The following is an 18,465-nucleotide window of genomic DNA, read 5'->3' as shown; positions in this document are numbered from 1 at the left end:
AAACAATTGCATTGTAAATTTTCTATACATCTTTACATTTGTAAAAAACTAGACCAGTAATTCAAGACATGAAATATATACTTTAAGTTTTGTCTTTAGTTATGTTCAGTTGATTGGATGTAATCTTTTGCACTATGATAATATAACATGAGCATGTATTATGTTATAATGTTGTTGTTTTTAAGAAGTCAGAAATGTCTCATTTTTCGTAAGCAGAATCCCGTCCTCCTTTTCTTGTTTGAAACTTAAAACTGATATGTGTTTATTTTGTTTTGCGCCTGATTGCTGATGGTCTCAGACATAAAAAATATTCAGAATTTTATGAAAATACAAAAATTAAGAGATTAAAAGGGACATTCAAACTTAAGTCATTTGCATGCATGTCCTAAATTATTATTTGATTAAACGTAGATGATTTAAAACGGCGTCAAACTGTATGACATGACTAAGTTTACTATGGATGTGATTTTTAATGGGTTTTTTTTTTCTCGCCAGCTTGCTTGTAGAATTTGAACATTTTACTTGATTCACAAACAAATAACAAATTCCGACCAAATAAAACTTATCAACAGATTCTTTTTCCTTTCTCAGTTACTCCCTCTTTGATGGACTCCGTGTTATCCATTTTGAGTTTTCTGTGTAATGTTTAATTAACAGTTGCCCGTCTTTTCGTCTTTAGGTCATACTGGCATAGTGTTGTAAATTCTTCTTCAACATATGATTTCTGCCCCATTAGTATCCTTCATTCCATGTTATATCTCAATGAAGAACAATAACACTTGGGGACATGAACAAATGTCTGGCCTGCGTAATTGAGTATGACCACATTATAAATGAATATCTCTAAGATAAAGCTCAAAATACCCGAATCAAACTTTCCTCTTGGACAAAAATATATCTTATAACTTAGGTCTTACTTATAGAATCAGTGTTGAAACTGATATTGACACTAAATTTTATCTGAATAAATGAAACATTAATATAAGGTCAAGTATCCTCTGATGGACAGATGTACCTTTACAACAATTAGATAGGCAAAATGTAGTAGCAGTTCTTCTATGAAATGAAGTGAAAATAATCGAATTGTGTAATATTAAAATAGATAAATAGCAAATGAAAATGGAAATGTGACCCATGCCAGACAGTCATATACAACCTACAATAATTGTACTGATCAAAACGGCTTTTAGTATCAGTAAAACTGAAACAAGCAAACAAGTTCGTATTTAAAGGCTGATAAATTAGTCATAAGAATGAATTTAAGGACGAACCTTGTCAGACAGACGTGCATAACTTTGAATAATTCAATAAATCGAATACAGTTGATCTTTAACTTAAAATTACAAAATTAAACTCAAGATGAGAACTTGCTGATCAAGAAAGGAGGCAAATGAGAACAAAGACAACATATTCTTATCAGACGGACATCTTTACCTGCAACGATTTTTTTATAGACGAAAATATAGTTAATCTGTTTCCAATCGCAAAAACTTAACGTCGGTCATTAAACCTTAACTTAAAGTTTATACATGAACCTTTTAATTTTCTTAATAAAAAAATATATTCAAAATAACTCACACGCACACGAATGAGTTAATTTATTGCTGGAAGAAAACAAAACATAATTACAGCCGTTGTACTATTTCTTAAACCTATACCAAACCAATTGCAACTAAACAATTTAATTACAAACACGTGTTGCAGGATCTCCATATTGACGACTTAAAGTCTAAACCTCCTGATGGCACCTGTGCTAGTTACCCATTCATATTTAATCCGACTGGTCATGTTATTACTGGTGACCTAAACATTGACTATAACACTTCTCTGCAAAATGTGTTATCCTAAGGTCCGAAATATCGTGAGCCTAAATCCATCAATTGGAAACACAACTTCAAAATACTGATGGATTCAGTAGAGGATAATGCCAGGCAATGGATTAAACGCAAGAAAGAAGACGTATATACTTTTTCCGAATGAATTAAGGATGTGAAGTCGTCGATACAAATCAGAATTAAAAACTGCATGGGTCTATGAATACCCATGCTACTTCAATCTTTCAAAACCCAAATGTTGCAAAACTCCTGTCCTACCTCCATGACAAATAATTATGTTGTTGTCCCCGCAGATAGGTTCCAAACAACATCGTTTTTTGTGTATTAATCACATTACATAAACTGCTTGATTAATGAATTCGGTATAGGATATTCGCTTGGAAACTCAACATATACACCCACGACACTTACCAAGGAGGACATCTTGGATAACCATAGGCCTGTTCTATGTTTCTTTGGAATTTCAACCAAAAAACTAAATCTCCCTTCACTGTATTGGATACATAAACTACATAAATGTCTTTACAAACAACATTATAATGATGGGTCTTCTAAGTGCTCCACGACACCTCTTTCAAAATTATTAACATCAATTTCTCATCAGCAATCAAAGTCGGGCTTCAAACTTCTTATGAAACTAAATATTCAAAAGGTGGCGTGAATCAGATGTGGATACTGAAAAGTTCCAAAGATCTTTTAGAGTACATACAAACTAAGATTCTTTCATCTTGCAATAGTATTAAAACAATTGACTTTTCTACACTTTACACAAGTATTCCCCATTCCAAACTAAAAGACAAATTGAATGAGTTGGTCCTACGTAGATACAAGTATCTTGTCTTAGGGAGGGATAAATCGTACTTTGTAAAAAATCACTCTTATTCAAACAAAAAATTCTCTGAAACTGACATTATCAAGATGCTTGATTTTTATTTATTGACAACATATTTGTTACGTTTGGAGGACGTGTTTTTCAACAAACAATCGGCATTCCCATGGTAACCAACTGTGCTCCTCTTCTTGCTGACTTACTTCTTTATTCATATGAGGCTGACTTTATACAGGAACTTCTTAGGAAGAAAGAAAAGAAGTTAGCAATATTCTTTAACTTCACTTTCCGCTATATAGATAATCTTCTCTCACTAAATAATTAAAAAAAATTTGATGAAGATATTGAACGCATCTATCCCATCGAACTTGAGATAAATATAAAACAGATACAGCTAAGTCTGCCTCATATCTTGACTTACATCTAGAAATTGACAATGAGGGTAGGTTAAAACCAAACTTTACTTAAATAGCTTGCTGTTCGGTGTGAGCCAAGGCTCCGTGTTGAAGGCCGTACTTCTTATATCTATTTACGACAAAAGAGATGATTTCAGCTTCCCAATTTTGAACTTTCCATTTCTATGTAGCAACATTCCGCAGCGCCTACATATACAGTATATACCGGTATCTCCCAGCTAATACGATATTCCAGGGCTTGTATTTCCTATCATGATTTCCTTGATAGAGGGTTGCTGCTCACAATGAAGCTTTTAAACCAAGAGTTCCAAGTAGTGAAGTTGAAATCATCCCTTCGTAAATTTTACGGACGCCATCACGAGTTGGTTGACCGTTATGGAATATCCGTTTCACAGATAAGGACGGATATGTTCCAATTGTCGTAGCTACTATCCCAGCCCCTTTTCTCCGAATATGACCTACCGAGTTAGACTTATCACCGGGTTTGTAATTACATGAGCAACACGACGGGTGTCACATTTGGAGCAGGATCTGCTTACCCTTCCGGAGCACCTGATATCACCCCCCCCCCCCCCCCCCAGTTTTTGGTGGAGTTCGTGTTGCTCAGTCTTTAGTTTTCTATGTTGTGTTGAGTGTACTGTTGTTTTTCTGTTGGTCTTTTTCTTTTTTAAGTCATGGCGTTGTCATTATATTTTCGACTTGTGAGATAGCATGTCCCTTCGGTATATAACTTTTTTCTCCTTTCTTCTTAATCAATTATACAATTTTATTTATGATTTACATTCAAAGAAAAAAGGTTAACGGAATATTTATACTCTAAAGTATATTTGATTCAATTTAAAGGCAGAATCTGCATAGTTTTTAAAACAAGTTACAACGTTGGTTGAAAAGTTGAACATGAGTGAACATAATTTCCTCCTTTCGTTTTTACAGTAGAGCGCAATGATCACAGCCATATTATCCATTCCCCTTTTCGCTAGGATTGATATTTTTAAAAATAAATCAATGAACTTTTAATCACTGACTCAAACAGTAAGTACTAAGAATAAAATATCATTCAAATTTGCAGTCATTTATTAATAACACCTTTGTTGAATTCGTTAGACTTATCCAACAGGTGATTTGAGTTCCGTTTGGACACCATTGTTTTTGGTGGGGTTCGTGTTGCTCAGTCTTTTGTTTTCTATGTTGTGTTTTGTGTACTTTTGTTTGTCTGTTTGTCTTTTTTCTTTTTTGGCCATGGTGTTGTCAGTTTATTTTCGACTTGTGAGTTTGAATGTCCCTTTGGTATCTTTCTCTTTTCTTATACAACCCATGTGGATATTAGGAAGCCGACTGTTTTACAACAAATGATATCAGCTTTCGCTTTATTGAAGATGTTCATTCTTTACATAGTAATAATTTAACTATTCAAGTGAGCTAAGAATTAGTAACGAACTCAACTAAAGGTGTCAGACCACCAATTCACTCCCTCCAATTTAGAACGTATGTAAAAGTAGCCCTACTCTGTTTACTTAAACAAACCAACAAATTTGCAGAAATGAAACTTTTGGTGAAAGAGAAATATATTTAGACCATTTTGAACCAAACTTTTCTTGTCTATGAGTTTGTGTTCAAAATTGAGGATTAATGAGCTCCATAGTATACTAATTAAAGATTTCCTGAAAACCAGGGGTTATTTTCAATAGTACTTGGCTTCTGAAAGTCAGTTCTTTCTTAGAAGACTTTAAACATGGGTTGAAAATTGGCATGTAAAAAAGTGATACATGTACAATTCAGGATAACCTGGTTTCTATATAGTTAAACTTAAGGTAAAATATTAAGAAAGCTGTGAAAATTGCAAAATTTGGTTGAATAGATAAGGAATTTGAATTGGTGGTCTGACACCTAAAACTCCAGGATATCTCCGAATTTGTTTTCGCTTAATCGAACTATGACTATTGAACAGCGGTATACTAGTACTACTGTTGCCTTTATTTATACTTGGACACACCCTGTCGACGTACCCGGTCTCGGTCCTTCTGTAGTTCATGCGATTCCCTCAGTTTTTGTTTATTACCTTGATTTGTCTTCTTAATCTATTTATGAGATTTGTACATCGATAAACTACTGCTTGGCTTTGTTTGTATCAGCCTTAAATCTTATTATAACAAAAATTCTACTGTTCCTCTCATAAAGTAGTCGCTCGTATTTAGTAATTATTTAAGCCCAGGTTTTCCTGAGTTCTTCATGTCCTACTATTGATTCCCCCTGCTACAATGGTATTTCGATATGTTAACTTGTTAGTACACTTAGTATGTGAGTGAACCCCTTTATCAGGAATATTTCATTAACATTGAAAAATATCAAGGAGGCGATCAAATCGTGTCAAATATAGAGAGCCAAGACATGAAAAGAGGATAAAACAACAAACAACAGTCAACAAGGGTATACACAGTTCCTTTGGATGGGTAGCAGCTCCTGTTCCGGTATAGAGGAGGTTATCAGGTTGCTCGTGACAAGTTCAAGTCCAGTAATAATTCACATTTGGTTAACAATTTATGGAGGATAGTTTGTGGGTTCTATAAATAGAACATATATGTGGTCATTGATGACACTGATAATATGTAACAGTGAAAAACACCTGTACAAGTTTTCGAAGAGCTGGCTTTATCTTTACCAATAAGAGCCCTTTGTGCAGTAGATTAAGCATCAACCCTCTTCTGTGAAATCCTAACAGGAATCACAAGCTGTAGATCATGGTTTCAACTGGAAAATATGTTCTCAATATACATGTAGTCCTATAATGTTGCTACATGTATACATATAACAAACGATATATCTCAACAGGAAAATCTAAGTAATCTCTTCTGTCATAAAGTAATTGAAGTAAAATAAGATAATGGTAACACTTTGTCATTCTTCTTGAGAAGTGTAAGTTCAAATTCTGCCATAAACGAATAAATTTACAAGTCGTCGAGAAGAGCAAAGATTATTATCATTTGATTACACGTAGTTTGGTGGAAAAAAAACTGAAAAAAATATAACAACCACATGTATGTTGTATCTGAAATATATGAGAATCCTGATATACATTTTTGGGATTTATTTGTTACAATTAGTGTGATTTAACAAAGTTGCATTTGTCTTCTTCATAAACAAGATATTTGCATCGAAGTTGACTCTTCTCTTTTAAAAACACATAGTTTAATTCTCATCTTCTCATTTTTTTAATCTGACCAAGATTGCGGAATAATGGTGTAAAGTATGAATCGATCAAATATTCAAAACAATTGCTCGAGGAGAGATACTATGATTGTATGTAGTCTAACAAGGCTTTTGTTTTTTTTTAAGAATATACATTGATTCACACAACTGTAGAAAAGGGATTATCATAAAAACTCTGATTTGTTTCTATTGTGCCAGAATATACTAGTATCATCGTAACAAAGACAGAGATAACGTCAAGCATTTTGGCAGATCCAGTCATATTACGTTATTTGTAAGGATTCACATGTTATTTTGATACCAAACCGAGTGAATAAAGAATAGTTCTTAATAGTTGAAAGATTATCCAAAGGAACATTAAATATAAGATATATTCATCGTTATTTATATTAAAACAAATTAGATAAAAGTTAATACCATTTACTAAAGATATTCACTTTTTGGGAAAATATATATATTTAACCAATTATTATTACTATTAGAATCAATTTATTTAAATGTCACTTTTGTAACATTGTAACACAGGAAACGCACACTCTTGACTCTTGATATACAACATTTGAAAATCTCATTCATTTCCTTTTATTGTATTATGCAATGAACATGAAATATTTATGAAATTTCGCATAGATGTTCTTAGTAGATAACGAACAAACGATACCCATCTCAGTGTTTACGGAAATTATATGATATGTTTTAAAGTTGACCTATTTAGTAAATGCGAAACTGTCAAGAAACTTAAAATTTGTCAATCGACCATGAAATTCAGGTCAACGTCAGTGTATCTCCTTTGGAGTGGGCACCCACAACTGTAACTGATTTGATCAACAAACCTATTTTTTTTTATTTTGCTTATAGTATCTAAAAACCTAAGCACAAAACATGGTGGGTTTTTGTAAGTTAATGAACTATGAAAAAGAGTTTAGACAGAAATACACTAGATATGGATTCTAGCTCTTTTTCCTGTATTAAAATATTAAGTATAAACGAAATAATAAACGATGTCGCTGGATCAGCAAACAAATTTCTAGCCGTTACCGAAATACATCGGAAGTGAATAAAAAGGACATTTATTTATCATTTATTTATACAATGTTGAACTATTCAACTCACTTATTTTTGCCTACCCCTATGCATAGACTATATGAGCCGTTTTGGCTCAACTTTTCGGATTTTTTTATTTTTAATGCTCTTCAGTTTTTTATTCGATTCGACCTTCTAACTGATCTGATTTGAGCGCCGCTGATAAGTCTTATGTAGACGAAACGCACGTCTGGTGTACAAGATTTTAAGCTTGGTATCCTTGGTGATTTATTAGAGAGGTTAAGCAAAGGAACTTGTACATGTACGTGTACCTGTAGCAGGGGAAAACTCCTGAATTTCTGCGTATTACTTCATTGGTTTTGTTTAGCGCTGAGAAGTACACGTATAGGACAACGTGTGAGGCGGCGGCTACAAGAAGGTAAGAACTAGTGGCTTTTATTTCTTTCAAACAAATTATTTGTGAATGGAGTTATATATGTACAGAAACTAGAAAATGTGCCAGAATTAAAAATTACATTTAAAGCTTTTATCACAAGTGTGAAAGCACAATAGAACGATAAATGTGCAAAGCATGCGATGTAAAATGACGGCATATTGAAGGTTTGTCCAATAGCAATTTAAATCAAATATAACATAACAACTTCTATTAGATCACTAGTATTAACCAAATTTTCGCCAAAAAATCATGTGTCAGCGTTTTTGTCGTTTTTTAAGCAGTTTTATATATGATTTCGGGGTCGTTAAAAAGAGGGGTTGGTGGGCAGGTGCCCGGTAATTTATGTTGTCAAATTAGTTCAAACTCGGTATTCTTTCCGAGTTCAAAAGAAGTAAATCATATCCATTGGTTTTTTGTAGAATGAATAGTGGCAATAGAAAGAAACAGGACAGGTTTCACATTCTGTATGTATGTGCCTGTCCCAAGTCAGGAGCCTGTAATTCAGTGGTTGGCGTTTGTTTATGTGTTACATATTTTTTTTTTTCGTTCATTTTTTATACATTAATTAGGCCGTTAGTTTTCTCGTTTGAATTGTTTTACATTGTCATTTCGGGGCCTTTTATAGCTGACTGTGCGGAATGGGCTTTGTTCATTGTTGAAGGCAGTACGGTGACCTATAGTTGTTAATTTCTGTGTCATTTGGTCTCTTGTGGAGAGTTGTCTCATTGGCAATCATACCACATCTTCTTTTTTATATTCAGCAAGAAGATGACCTTGGCCTTCTCCGAGAGGTCTTGGCAAACAACACATTTAAGAACAGATCAACCTGAACCGACATAGGTTCTACATTATCTAGATCAGATTTCCAACTGGATACAAGACGGGTTAGGGAAAGAGCATGCTTGTTAATAGACCACCACAAGAAACAAAATGCGGAATCTTTAAAGAGATACTTTTAATATATAATGATTACTTCAAATTTACTGAAAATAAAATCAAATTACAAAAGTAAATATCCATAAAAACATCTGATAAAAAATCTCACATGCGTCATTGGTCTTACGGTACCATCGAAAAAACCCAAACAACTGTCTAAAGGCCCGTTTCGATCAAAAATTTACTCGGCAAAAAGTTCTAAAAGTTCTTGTGAGAGCCAGTTCCTGTTTCAGTGGGAGAGCAGATGACAATGGTTGTCATGTATATAATCAAGAACCTCATTGATTATATAAGAGAGTTCTGCCTTAGATCTGCCAAAGATTGGTTCAAGATCTTCAAGTCGGCAGGGGTAAGCAAGTCGCCGTAAAACCATGCAAAGAGCGTCAGTCCCCCTTACCGTTGTACGATTACTGCATACAATTTTATGTGGAATACGGAGTGCACAACGAAGATTTTCAATATCATCTCTATCAAAGCGAAAAAAGGTTCGGCACTGTTCATTTGTAAGTTTTTCTATGTTTAAACCAGGGAAAATGCTCTTTTCCTCCTTGCATATCGACAAAAGGAGCAACTCGTCAGAGTTTTCTAAAGCTTCAAGAAGTTTTAAGTTTTCCGCCATAGTTAGCAAAAATAGAACGAAGACATTGATTGGCAATACTTATTTTCCTTCCGTCCATTGAAATTGACGTTGCAATGTGGCTTTTACACGTACACTTACAAGTATGACGTTGCTTAACGCATTACATTTTAACAATCATTTACGGGTACGTGTACTTCTATTCTACTCGTACTCGTACGCGTTCACGTACACGCACTTTTGCTTAACCTCTCTAATATTTGACTACGGGACTTGTTAGATATGTACATCATATAATTGTAAAAAAGTGTAACAAAAATACCAAACTGCAAGGCACATTCAGAAAGAAGTCCATAAAAACTGACAAAATCAAAAGCTATCAGTCAACGGAATAAGTGAAAAACAACTGCCGTATTCCTGACTTGGTAAATGAATGGATGGTCAATTTTTGAGATATGATTGACAGGAAAGGACTGTCATACACACTTTTTGATGTGAATTTCTCAGACAATCATCTAAGTAATATTAAACAACCAACTGATCTTGAAAATCAGAATGAACTGAGTACAATCGACAACTCATAGATATCATTGTTCTACCAAAAACCTGTAAACAATCAAATTTACAGTTTATAAAGTTAGTGCATCCAAAGTACTTTTCCAAATTTACCTTCAGCAACTCTCAACCCAAATAAATTGAAGGCCAAGTGAATACTTGAAGAGCTATGAATGAATATTGAAGCCTACAGCTATAATGATATCCCAAGGTGTAAACGTATATGCAACTATTGCAAGACAAGTGACATTAAAGATGAGTTGCATTTACTCTTTTAGTGTAAATATCATGAGAAAATTAGTAATGGATCATAAACTGTAATAGCAAACTTATGTGACACACAACATTTTAATATTTCTTATTTCTTTAATACAAATATACCATTTATATTTAAATCACGAATAAATCAATATCTCTTAAATTAATTGCAATAGCTACGTTTTCATTACATACAAGATTGCAATGACACGTTCTTACAATCTCTAAACTAGCATTCAGTTTATAGATAGACAATTTACTAGACAATATTTATTTTGTGCGAACACATTTACAATACATGGTTATGGCAAAACAGTTATAACATTACAAAATATAAAATGAACGAACTATTGAAAATATATAGAATTTCTTATTTAAACACAATAATATGTAATACCAATGCAAATATTATGAAAAGATTAGAAATTGATATCAAACTATAATTATATGGCCTAAAACGTCCCAAATCAATTCAGCCTTAAAAAGTTGCAACATTGTTTAAAATAACTATAAACTAAACTGAAAGTTTACTATTGGAATTGACTATTTAACTCAAGCTTATTGCATATTGAATTGACAGTAAACCTTTTTGTTAAATGATCGATTAAGAGTTTAAGTCCTTCGTAACCAATACTGATCATTTTGTAAAAATTGAGAAGACAAGATCTTTTAATTCATTTCGTAACATGAAGTTGCAACATTCGTTTTGAAGAGTTTTGATCCGTTTCCAACAATGATGCTTTTGTAAAAGAGAGGCGAAAGATACAACAGGGATATTCAAACTCATAAGTCGAAAACAAACTTACAATGCCATGCCAAAAAAGAAAAACGACGAAAAAACAAACAACAGTACACACAACACAACATAGAAAACTAAGGACTGAGCTAATAGAGATGACAAGCTCTTTTAGTTCTTTTCACATTATGTAAAAGTGTATATGTAAAAGTGTATATTGTAGGTTAATATCGGCAACAAATACACATACTAACATTTGACCAATTATGTATTTACTCATTTTCTAAAACTTATGGACGTTGGTCTCATGTTTCTCTTATTAGAAGCGTAAGTGTGGTTTTTTTTTAAACCTATAAGACTTATTTGAATATGTATAATGTAATCGTAATGGTAATGGAAAATTGTACATAAATTCTGTCTTTCATACCAGAAAAAATATATGTCATATTCTTTTATACAATTGTTGAGAGAACTTTATTAAGTATAAGGTATTATATGTTTCATAATTGTGATCATTTGTCGACAAAAAATGTAAGTTTTTATTTGCAAATACTGATTAAAATTTCTATTAAATAAGTGTATATCAATTTTTAAGTAGTATGTTCTACTATATGGGCCATTTTAGATCCCATGGTCAAAGTGTACTTTTGACATCCGATGGATGATGAAGGACATTAATTACATGGATAAAACTTCGGAAAACATGGAAAGCAGGAAATAATCGATAAACTTATTGATTTGTTATTTCCTATCACATTTCGTAGTCTTTTCCACATTTTTTACGTGACCTATTCCCGAATATGACTGTTTTGCCGAGTGTGAATTTGCATTGCTATACAACGTGTCTCGGTATCTATACATCCAACATTCATGTATTTATTTATGATGTTTCTGTTGAGGTTTCTGTTAGATATTGTGTTATGTCTTATCGTTTGTGGTTTGAATTCTGTATTTTCGGTACATTTCACATATGTCTTATTTGTCAGTATAGTCGAGTTAATATTCATTTTCCATGGATAAAGTATTGTGTTAGTTCAAATAATTATTGTTTGGGCTAGTATTGTGAAAATAATTGTATGAATTTCAAGATTATATATTCGTTACAAAAATACGTCACTGTTTGTGATGTCCTGTGCTGTCGTGAATGGAAGATGTTCGTTGTTATTCTGCGGTTTACATGTTGTAACGATTATTATATTATTTATTTGTGCGTTTTTCTGTGCTAAGTGTTCTTGGGTTTGTTTGTGCTGTATTTCTGTCACGTAGTGTTTTCATTTTAGCGATATTTTTTAACATTACAATATAAGCGGTAGGTTTGGCTAGCCATAAAACCAGGTTCAACCTACCATTTTTTCTTAAAATGTCCTGTACCAAGTCAGGAATATGGCTGTTGTTATCAAATAGTTCGTTTCTATGTATGTTGGCGTTTGTTTTTGCTGCACTTCAGTATTTCTGTTGTTCCGTTGTTTTCCTCTTATGGTTGATGTGTTTCCCTCGGTTTTAGTTTGTAACCCAGATTTGTTTTCTCTCAATCGATTTATGACTTTTGAATAGCGGTATACTACTGTTGCCTTTATTTAATGTGTTGACCGACGTTTTTTTTTTTTTCATTTTTGAGAGAGATCGGGTGTTCGTGCTGATTTTCATGCTCTAGGTGAAACAAACAAATCGTCTAACATTTCGTTTTACAGCAGTCATCTAGTTAACGTATTTTTCTTCTATAAGTAACGTTCATTTTAAATGACAGCACTGGGTGGAGAGTATCTTAAACATACAATATGGAACCGCAATCAGCTTAAGTCTTTCACCTTCCATTAGTTCCAATTAGTAGCCTACAATATATAAGAATGGGAAATTGTTTATTTATCTGCATTGTGTTTTATGATTATAATTACTCTTTGTCAACATTTTTTTCTGATGTTTTTTTTTTCTTATGGCCTTTGAATACACTTCACACATTGTATTTGTTGTACATCCATGTCTGTCTAAGCTTTTTGTTTTAAACATTCCTTGAGTAGCATATTTAAAAAATGCATTATTCTTTAATTGTTACTATCTATGTTATTTTTTCACTCCTTCAGACAAATTTGACGTTAGGCGGTGTTTGCCTTTTGATATAATTTTCATTTGTACCTTTGACTCGCAAAATAACGACTTCAATATATATACATATATACTAACGAGAAAAAATGAATAGTAAAATTAACGCATTTTTTTATGCATCATACTTTATAGATAATAGATAGAAAATAAAGAATAACAAACCTTTCTTTAACCCTTTTATATCGTAGGTCCCTCACATGGAGCCAAATCCGTTATTTTCAAAATTTTGGATATCCAACAAAACCTTGCATTCCCATTCCTAAACCAGAGCCATAACTATTCCATCCTTCAAACCCAGAATTCGGCATTCCTCTAAGATGTCCACCATTTCACCCTTTGAAATGTACTCCCATATTCCCCTTCTGATATCCACCCACCATTCCACTGTTCTGAAATCCTCCAAATCCTCCTTCTGGATATCCTCCATTGTATATATCGAACTGGTTTCCATGGCCCATCATATTAAAATATCCTTTTAAGCCCATTGGTCCATACCCTACAAAGTTCTAATATCCATACTGACGTCCAAAATTACCTGTAATTATAAAGACACCATCCCAAATGTAAATTTCACTGCAAAAGAGACGTTAGGATAATGCTAATAGCTTATAATACTTATAACCCCGCCTCTTTCTGTATGTGTTTGTCCCAAGTCAGGAGCCTGTAATTCAATTGTTGTCGTTTGTTGCTGTGTATCATATTTGTTTTTCGTTTATTATTTTGTACATAAATCAGGCCGATAGTTTACTCGTTTGATTTGTTTTACATTTGTCCTTTCGGGGTCATCATAGCTTATTTTGTGCATTGTTAAAGGCCGTAGGGTGGCCTATAGTTGTTGACTTCTATGTCATTTGGCCTCTGGTGGAGAGTTGTTTCATTAATTGTCAATCATACCACATCTTCTTATTTATATATTATAGAGAAAACATTGCATGTGTGGCTATCTGAATAATTACAATAGGGTAACCATTGACTTTTTCATCAATAAAACGTAAGTATTCAGAAATAATCTTAACATAATCTAAGCCAATGAATGTAGACAAATAGCCGAAGAAACACAACAGTTCCTCTCAGATCTTATTTTTTCTTTTTTCTTGTCATTTTGGGGATGTGGTGTTAACGACAGATCTTTGATAGTCTCTTTGAATTGGGGAGCACATATTGTTTTAAAACTTATCTATTATTTAGAACTCAAACCATAATAGTTTTGGTAAAACATGCGAAGTGTTTATTTACCTCTGTGGTATGTAGCAGAGACACAGGCAAAGAGAGTAGTGACTACAACTGAACTCAACATTTGTATGTCTGAAATGTAAAATAATGTTATCAAAATGAGTGATAGCATGAATCAACACATTATGCGTTGTATAAAACGCAGAACTTACATAAACATAACATTTCATTAATTCAAGAGATTTTAAAAACATTCTTTTAATTAAATATCGAATATTTTGGACAAATATTCCCCTTATGTTGAAAATCATTGATTCATTCTTACATTTAATAAAAGTAGATGCTCAAAAGAGCCTGTGTTGCTCACCTGCATCTTCAACAATGGCCACTTTTAAGTAAAAATCATCATTAACTTTTTTAAGAGCTAACTGACAATTTCAGTCATGTTGACATATTTGTAGATCTTGTCCTGCTGATCTTCTTTTTTTTTCTTTGCTTTTAAAAAGATTCTATCCACATTTGTATCTATTATAATTTTCAAGATGATAGGTAAAAACTAAAAAAAAAGAGGTAGACATCATCTTCAAAGGGCAATAACTCCAATAACGAGTCGACTGAAGATTTCAGCAATGTGGCTTATATGTAGATCTTTGTATTGTTGGTTGTTTTTGCTATCTCAAGTTTCTATCTATCTACTAGTATTATAATTATCAAGATAATAGACAAAAATGCTAAAAAATTGGAAAAATCACCATTAAAGGGCAATAACTACAATAAGGAGTCGACTGAAAATATTGGTCATTTAACTTATTTGTAAATCTTGTCTTGTTGATCATTTTGGCTTTGTAGTTTCTAAACTATCTATTATAGTTTTTAAGATCAAAAACGCAAACAATTGCTAGAAATCGTCACCAAAGAGCAATAACTCCAATAAGGAGTCGTCTGACAATATCAGCCATTATACTTATTTTTAAATCTTGTCTTGCTGATCACTTTTCCGAAAATATATTCTTTCGATCTATTATAGTTTTCAAAATGATAAGCAAAAATGAAAAAATAGGTAAAATTTGACATTTAAGGGCAATAACTCCTACAAGAAGTCGTCTGACAGATTTGACGTAAATGGACTGCAGGTAGATCTCTGAACATTTTTCCCTGACAGATTTTCTCTATCCATAGCGGTTTTCAAGATAATAGACAAAACTATCAGTTTACCCCTATATTCTACTTTTAGCCATGTCGGCCATCTTGGGTGAAAAGCGGGGTCATCAGACACATTTTTTTAAAACTAGATACCGTAATGATGATTGTGACCAAGTTTGGTTAGATTCGACCCAGTGGTTTCAGAGGAGAAAATTTTTGTAAAAGTTGACAACGATATAAAAAAATATAATGTACTATTTTATATCCGAACGATTCGATTAAGAATTTTACACATAAACACTCATCAAGATATACCAGACTAACAATTCAATACCCCGGAGGCGCGGTTTGCCCACAAGATTCATCAGTGGTGCCTGTAATCATAACAGTTGAAAAGCCAACTCAATTACAATAGTAAGAACTTTGTATCCCAAGAACTCAAAGTGTTATGCAAAAACAATAACCTGATTGCCATATTTTTATTTTTCTAGAATATTTTTATATCATTAAGATTTATTGTTTTAGTTCAAATTTTAGATACAGTGCTTAATCAAATATAGCAACTTCGATGTCTGTACAGTAATCAATCTCCTTCGCGGTTTGAATTGACTTTGGCATATATTGTACCCTGTTGTTATTAAAAAAAATAGATTTTGTTATGGTTGTTTTGTATGGTCTTTGTTCAGTTTTATATGGCTTTATAAACTTTCAAGAGTACAAATCTGCAGTTTTAATATAGCTTTTCGATATCGGCATAATTTAAATGATACATTTTGGCTGCATTTTCTGAAGCAAAACTAAGGTTGCACCTTCTTCATCATGTTGACAGTAGACAGTTTTGACCTATTCAGATTCAAGTATTTGGCTTCCTGAAGATGGTCTCTAGATGAAATAACACGTCGTGAAATATGTAAAAGAAAACAGTTGATACCAATTCTGTTCACACAACACATGTTTCTTGGTTGAAAGCCATTAATTTAACCCCCGGTTTTTGGTGGGGTTCAGTCAAGTTTTCTATGTTGTGTTTTTTATACTGTTGTTTGTCTTTTGGTCTTTTTCCTTTTTTGCCATAGCGTTGTCAGTTCATTTTCGACTTGAGTTTGAATGTTCCTGTGGTATCTTTCGCCTCTCTTTTGCTGCAAAATGTTTGGAAAGCCAAAAAAAAAAAGAACTTAAATAGAAAAGCCAAACCCGTTTACTTTACACTTTTCTAGAGGGACTTCAAACATCAGCTTAAGCACAATAACTTTGGTTACGGAAGAGAAAAGTTAAGGATAGTAAAGGCCCATATTTGGCCTGAAATAAGTTACAATTACTGATCTTCAATTTTCCTTAACATGACTAAGATAAAAATAAATATTTAAGAACGAATTTAAAGTTGGTCTTCGCACAGAATTTCTATAGGATTGGACTAAGTTGTTCCCTAAAACTACATCGACACATTTATTATATATCAACAATGTATTCTCTTTCATATCGTATCAATTGTGATATATAAATATCATAAGCATGTAAAGATGTCTCTAACAACTTGGTAAGTTTGTTTCTTCGAAATTGAAATTGTTTCATGATCATTTGTCATAGATTTTAGCACCAAGGTTGAAGCAAGGATTGTTTTTTTGTAGTTTCTTTGATCTCTAGAAATGGAGGGTCATAGATTGGATCCAATATGAGGAAACTGTATTCTTGATAGAAAGACTTCCGACGTCTGCCAGATGAAGAATGCATCTTTGTAAAGTGGACAACTGACCAAAATTCTAACACATTAGTGCTAGGCATAACATTTTCAGACTGACCAATCCACATGTGATTGAGGGCAGCTTCGTCTCGAGCCCTTCCAACCTCATTACCATAAATTTCTATGTATTGCCAATAATATATATAATCGTAAAAAGATATGTATACTGTGTAGGGTTTGCCTCTTTCAGCTAAGTATCCGAAATTTTTTATAAAGGGGATATTCAGAAATATACTTCTTTTTATTTTCTTTTTGACCAACAATATACAACATATTTTTTTATATATCATAAAAGACCATACTCTTCTGTTTCTCATAAAGTACTGTTGGAATTAGAGATGACACTAACTAGGTGCCCTGCATAACTTGTAATTACAAAAAAGATTAAGTTCCACACATGGAAAACCCTAGAAAAAAAAATGTGGATAGTGACGCTACCCAAATTTGAACTTGATCTGAGTTTTGTTGGTAATAAGCATTGTGTGTAAGTCGCATAACATTTGGTTGAGGCTAACTTAAGTAGAGAACAGAAACTAAAAATTCAGCAATTTTTCTATTTGTAAACACGCATAACTCTAGAACGGTTGTGTATAAGTTTTATAACTTAATCTGTATTATATAGTAATAAGCATTGTGTATAAGTTTCATAACATTTGGTTGATGCAAACTAAAGTTAGAAAACGGTAACAAAAAAATTGTACTTGATCTTAGTTTTGTGGTAATGAATATTGTGAATAGGTTTCACAATGTTTGGTTGGGGCAAACTTAAGTTACAGAATGGAAACTAAAAATTTTGCAATCTTTCGATTTATAAAGGGGCATAACTCAATAATGGTTTAAGTGACACTACCCAAATTCAACTTGATCTGTGTTTTATCAGTGGAATTCAAAATTAAACATTGCATTGTATTAAGCATTGATTGTAGTTGATTCAACTATAATCATGGACAAAGGAAGATAACTCCAATTTTAATAAAATGCTCCGCTGGGCGCAGCTTGATACGACCGCAGAGGTCGAACCCTGAACAGTTGGGGCAAGTATGGACACAACATTCAAGCTTGATACAGCTCTGATTTGGATTGTGATTAAATATTTGAAACATCATAGGTTTCTGACACAGAATGAATGTGGTCTAAGAACTTAAAAAAATTTAATTTACCTATTATGGTTCAATATCCAAAATCTAAATACATACAGGGTTAGATTCAGCATATCAAAGAACCCCAAGAATTACATTTTTGTTAAAATCAAACTAAGTTTAATTTTGGACCCTTTGGACCTTAATGTAGACTTATTTGAAAACGGGACCAAAAATTAAGAATCTAAATACACGGTTAGATTCAGCATATCAAAGAACCCCAATATTTCAATTTTTGATGAAATCAAACCATATCATTATTATTTGCTTTTATATATAAATCAAAAATAACCAACTTCAAATGGAAAATTGTAAAGAAAAAAAAAAGGGGAAAAAAGGA

The sequence above is a fragment of the Mytilus californianus genome, unplaced genomic scaffold (genome assembly GCF_021869535.1).
Source record: "Mytilus californianus isolate M0D057914Y unplaced genomic scaffold, xbMytCali1.0.p SCAF_4, whole genome shotgun sequence".
Taxonomy (NCBI): domain Eukaryota; kingdom Metazoa; phylum Mollusca; class Bivalvia; order Mytilida; family Mytilidae; genus Mytilus; species Mytilus californianus.
The sequence above is the reverse complement of the archived record's forward strand: the minus strand, read 5'-3'. Positions refer to the sequence as shown.